The sequence below is a fragment of the Thamnophis elegans genome, chromosome Z (assembly GCF_009769535.1).
Source record: "Thamnophis elegans isolate rThaEle1 chromosome Z, rThaEle1.pri, whole genome shotgun sequence".
NCBI lineage: Eukaryota > Metazoa > Chordata > Lepidosauria > Squamata > Colubridae > Thamnophis > Thamnophis elegans.
This window is the reverse complement of record NC_045558.1, coordinates 36,161,285-36,166,997: the sequence shown is the minus strand read 5'-3', so window position 1 is coordinate 36,166,997 and position 5,713 is coordinate 36,161,285. Positions and strand designations below refer to the sequence as shown.

At 36.7% G+C, this 5,713-nt stretch overlaps 1 non-coding gene across 1 annotated transcript; it reads right to left on the bottom strand.

The window, feature by feature from the left end:
- Nucleotides 1–4,644: 4,644 nt before the first annotated feature.
- Nucleotides 4,645–4,751, bottom strand: LOC116523104. Its single transcript, XR_004257035.1, has one exon. It is a non-coding gene; the product is annotated as a U6 spliceosomal RNA (small nuclear RNA).
- Between the last annotated feature and the right edge of the window lie 962 nt (nt 4,752–5,713).

Below are 5,713 nucleotides of genomic sequence, written 5' to 3'. Positions count from 1 at the left end.
AACCGGTTCGGTAGATTTGATGAACCAGTTCTACCGAATAGGTGCGAACTGGTAGGAACCCACCTCTGGGGCACAGATAACTAACAATCTGACTTGGTCTCTTTATATGATATCTTTAGTGAAGCATGCAAACCAATGTTTGCATTTCCTACATCGGATGAGGAGAGCACATGTTTCTCCTTTTTCCTGGCCACTTTTTACAGAGAGACAATTGAGAGTGCTTTAACAAACTGCATCATTGTTTGGTTTGGTGGTAGCAGTTCCTCAGATAGATGGCCTATACAGAAAGTAGTAAAGACAGCTGAGAAGATTATAGGAAGCTTGCTTCCCGTTACTTAGGATACTGCCTATAAGCATTATGACCTTAGTATATTAGTGTACATATAAAGTGACAATAAAGTATTCTATTCTATTCTGATTTTTTTTCCTAAGCATGCCTATAAAGTCTATGTCAGATATGGGGGCATTCTTGTAATTAAGATGATACATTGCTTAAAGGCTGCTTAGCAGGTCCCCTGCTTAGAAAAAAATTAAATCAAATAAGAAAGGAGTTTATAATCTCTATTCCATGTTAACCCATTGGCAGAAACTTTTGGCCTGTGCTTGCTCATTAGCAGTCCCCTCCTTCCACCCTGCCTCCCAATTCATTTTTTTTCACTGTAGCATTCTTTTCCACATGTGAAGTCAGAAGGATAACAGGGCACCTTTAGAGTGTTTCTTGAGATTAAAAAGTGGAAAAGATCGCAGAAATACTCTGCATTCCCACCGCATTCAGTTACTTCTAAGTGAATGTATATACATTTACATTTAAATATGTACTTTTTAATCCCAATTTACTTGTTTGGGGAGTTGTATACCATTCAGAATCAGTTGACAAGAGCAGCATTAGCCTTATAAACAAACTGAATCCTTTCAGAGATCTTTCATTGTTTCCAGTCTCCCCCACCTTTTTTTTTCTTTAAGGCTGAATATTTTATTTCCCCATGAAAAAAATTCTGATGATATATTGTATTGTATAAGGTATCTGTGTATTTTTCTATTTTCAGCTGTCCTAGGAAAAAATGGTTTTATCATTCTTGGAATAAGCTATGCTTTAATGTTCTTGCTGCTTAGATATTTGAAGAACCAAACTCTTAACTGAGTTTTTGTTACAAGAAAGAAGCCACTTTTCAAAGTATGCAGGAACTGAAAAAGGCAGCAAAGGCCAAACTGTAACAGCAAATACGCACTCAAAAGTGATAAATAAAATGTGGCTTATCTTTCAAGCATCTACTTATACAAGGACAGATATAATACTTAAATGTTTTTGCTCTGTTGTCAAGACAGTTGTATTCAGTACTGTCTGAAAAAGAATGAGAATGAAGTTTTTGGAACTGATATACATTATATATCACAAAATAGAAAAAAAGATTTCCTTGTACATTATAAAAAGCAGATTTTTTTCTCTTAAGCCACTTCTGCAACAATATTATCCACTGTCTCACAAACTTAAAAATTTCAAGTCATGTAGAATTCAAGTTCCAGTATTTTCCATACAGCATGCTGGCCAGGCATTCTGGCAGTTGAGGTCTTTATGCCCTGAGTTTGCCAAGTTCGAAAAACACTGGAATAATTTTCTACTGGAATTTTAATTGCTCTGAAGTCTGCACTTGCCAAGTGGAGAGCAGAAACCTTTAATCAGCCAAGAGGTCACCATTATAGCCCATTTTTCTGTTAATTGACCTATAGTCTGGGCATAATCTATACCTTCAGGTAGTGAGATGGAGCCAAACATCAGTGTGTAAGACTGTTATTTGCTCTTCTTAACACACAGTCCCGATGCTCCACTCTTTTTCTCTTATCTTTTCTGGTAAAATAAAAACCATGGTTTTGAGGCGACTATAACAAATTTGCTTGCAGAAGTTTTCAAAATTAGACCCAATGTGGCAAGCAATTATGTTGAGAATCCCAGACAGCTCTCTTATTGTAACGGCAGCTGGTAATGACTTTTGTAGGCAAGGCAAAGAAGCATAGCTAAGCTACCCACCAGGTAAAAGTAAGTTAGCCCACAAAAGCAACATGGGTATGGCAAAAGGCTCCAAAGAGACCTTCCCTAGTTTTTGAGCTGTAATGGGGATGAGAAAACTTGAAGGATTGATGTAACCCCTGCAAGGTAGACCATACAGGAAACACAACCAGATGATCCACTTCTACTTTATTATAACACTACATTAACATAATCATTTTCTTTAATTTCCTTTTATTCTATACTTTTATTATACTGAGGTTACTTAATGTTTTAAAAAGAAAATTGATATAAAATAGAAATATAGCTGGGTTCTGTTTGTACATTAGTTCTGCAGTACTTTCAGTGAATTAGCTTTCTCCAGTGTTTGAGAAACCATGGGAAAGCTAAGGAAAAGGCTGTCCCAAAAACACTCAAAGGCCATTGCTAATTCAACCTTATGGCAAAGACAACATTGTTTCCTCCCTATTTTACAGGTGAAGTTGGTGATTTAGGGTAATTTTTCCTATTAGTTTGGAAAGGCACAACTGTGATCCAAATAAATAGATGTATGAGGACATGCATTGATGTGCATTTTCCCACATTATCAAAGTGTTTCTCAATATTACTAGTTAGGGCTTAACAAAAGGTACTCTAATACCGACTGCCAATTCTTCTTTCTCCCATTCTTTTAAAACAGTGCCATTGCAGTGCAGTCTTTCAGAATGCATAAAAACATAGGTCCCTGTCCCAAATAGTATACAATATAACTATCAAAATAAATATTTGAATTGGAAAGAGAGAAAGGGGAGGCATCAGTAAAAAGAGAAGCAATATATGGAGGCTGTAACCTGTGGTTTTGATGAGATGATACTTATGAGATTGATGACCCTCACTGCTTCCTTGGGTCCTCGGTGATCATCTAGCAGGGCATAGAAACCTTGAAGCAAATGATTGATTGGAGCAGATGTGCTCCAGCTGTTTTTTTTACTTCAATTGAGACTTAAAGTAAAATAGATTGAAGTTGCCTCACAGAGGTAAGTCTTACTGTTTCAGATAAAGGACCACAAAATTGTCTCAGACACATTCACACATATAAGAATAAAGGCAGATTAATGCCAGAACCACATTCACCAAATCCCAAGAAATCTTTTTTTTAATTGAAAGTTTTTAGAAAAAAAAACTTTTACAAATATTTACCTCCCCTCCCCTGCCCTCCCCACCTGAACCCCTCCAACCTCCCCCCCCCCGACTTCCCAGAACAAATACAGGGTATAGATCTTTAACAAAGATATTCTAAAATAAACTTAAAGAAAGTTAGCATCATCTTTAATTTGAGCTTTAACTTCTCTTTGTTAGGCTAACTCTAAACAGATTATATCATTCCTTGTTTCTTCAGTCATAAACTATCTGGAATTTCTTAGTCCTGTATTTAATTTGAATATAGTCAATCCATCTTCTCCACTCCAGTTTATATCTCTCATTTGAGTGGTCCTTGAGATATGCTGATATTTTAGCCATCTCTGCTAGGTTTGTTACTTTTAATGTCCATTCTTGAATAGTAGGCAAATCTTCCTTCTTCCAATATTGCGCCACCAACAGTCTTGCTGCCGTTATTAAATACAAAATCAAGTTAGTCTCTATAACAGTACAATCAGTAGTTATACCTAACAAGAATAACTAAGGGGTAAACTTTATCCTTTTTTAAAGAACATTTTGCATAATCCACCATATTTTTATCCAAAATGCTTTTACCTTTTTACAAGTCCACCATATATGGTAATATGTAGCATCGAGACAATCACATATCCAACATTTAGGTTGTAAATTCGGATACATACAGGCCAGTTTTTTAGGATCTAAATGGCATCTATAAAACATCTGATAAAAATTCTCTCTCAAATTTTGGGCTTGTGTGAATTTTACATTTCTTACCCATATCTTTTCCCATGTATCCAACATTATTGGCTCTTCAAAGTTTTGTGCCCACTTTATCATACAATCTTTGACTAATTCTGTTTCCATTACTATTAATACATTGTATAACCTTTTTATATGCATTTGACTTTGATCCCTAATTTGTTTTAGTAAATTATCCTCATTTTGCGTAAAACCAATTTTTTGATCTTTTTTTCCATCTGGCCTGTAATTGTCCTTACTGAAACCATGTTTGAATTACCTTTTCCTCTTTTAGTACATTCAAGGGTTTTAATTGTAATGCACCTCTTTCTAAAGTGAGAAGCTGTCTGTATGTGGTTACATCCTGTTTTCATACTATATTTATGTTATCTACTGCATGTCTGGGAATTGCCCACATAGGTATCTTATCATTTAGTTTATATTGATATTTTTTCCAGACCCGTAGTAGAGCATTCCTTAAAATATGAATTTTAAAATTCTTATCTACCTTCTTGTCATATAACAAGTAAGCATGCCAACCATATACCAAATCATGCCCTTCGATATTAAGTATTCTATCATCTGTTGAGTTAATCTAATCACTGATTACTGATAAAACTACTGCTTCATAATATAGTTTTAGATTTGGCAATTTCAAACCTCCTCTCTCACATACATCTTGCATTATTTTAAGTTTTATTCTCGGCTTCTTCCCTGACCAAACAAACTTGTTAATACCCTTCTGCCGTTCTAGCAAGTTTAAAAATATGGAACGCTTCACGAATTTGTGTGTCATCCTTGTGCAGGGGCCATGCTAATCTTCTCTGTATCATTCCAATTTTAGTATATGTGCTGCCGAAGCAAGCACCCAAGAAATATTTTTGATACCCAGTTACAGAGGTGGGTTCCTACCAGTTCGCACCTATCCGGTAGAACCGGTTCATCAAATCTACTGAACCGGTTAGAAGAGGTTCCACCAGTGGACCCGGAAAGCAGGCCACACCTACAGAAGAGGTTCCAAATTTTTTTTGAAACCCACCACTGGTCCTTGGATATGATTATTCTACACTATCATGCTCATATTTATAAAACTCAGTGCCTCTATGAAAGGTAAGGTTGACTACTGTGTTTGTGGTGCAATCAGAACATTGCGTGTGTTGAAGTTATTTTAACACAAACCAAAGATGCCTTTTAAAAAACAAGTTTACATCATATTCTTATGCATGCCAGTGCTGTGTGTGAGGTAATTTAAGGTGGTTCTGACAAGTGTCGTCAGCATCTTCATATCTGGTCACATTGGTTGCAAGCCACTCCCATCTGGTCACATGGGCAGCAATCCACTCCCACAAAGGAAGCCACACCCACAGAGTAGGTTCAAACAATTTTTGAAACCCACCACTGCTCAGTTATTTATTTATTTATTTATTTATTTATTTATTTATTTATTTATTTATTTATTAATGAAATTTATTAATGAAATTTATAGGCTGCCCAATCCCGAAGGACTCCGGGCGGCTTACAAAAAGAAGAGGAAAAAATAACAATAATAAAAAAAATAAAAAGACAAATTTAAAATCACAACACATGCACTCGCTCTGATCGGGGCTGGACCTCAACAGTGAGGTCAGCAGCCCCAGGCCTGCCGGAATAGCCATGTTTTAACAGCTTTTCTGAAGGCCATGAGAGTGGGTAAGGTCCGGATCTCTGGGGGGTAGCTCATTCCAAAGGGTCGGAGCAGCCACAGAGAAGGCTCTTCTCCAGGGAGCCACCAGCTGACATTGTCTGGCTGACGGCATCTGAAGGAGGCCCACCCTGTGGGATCTCACCGGC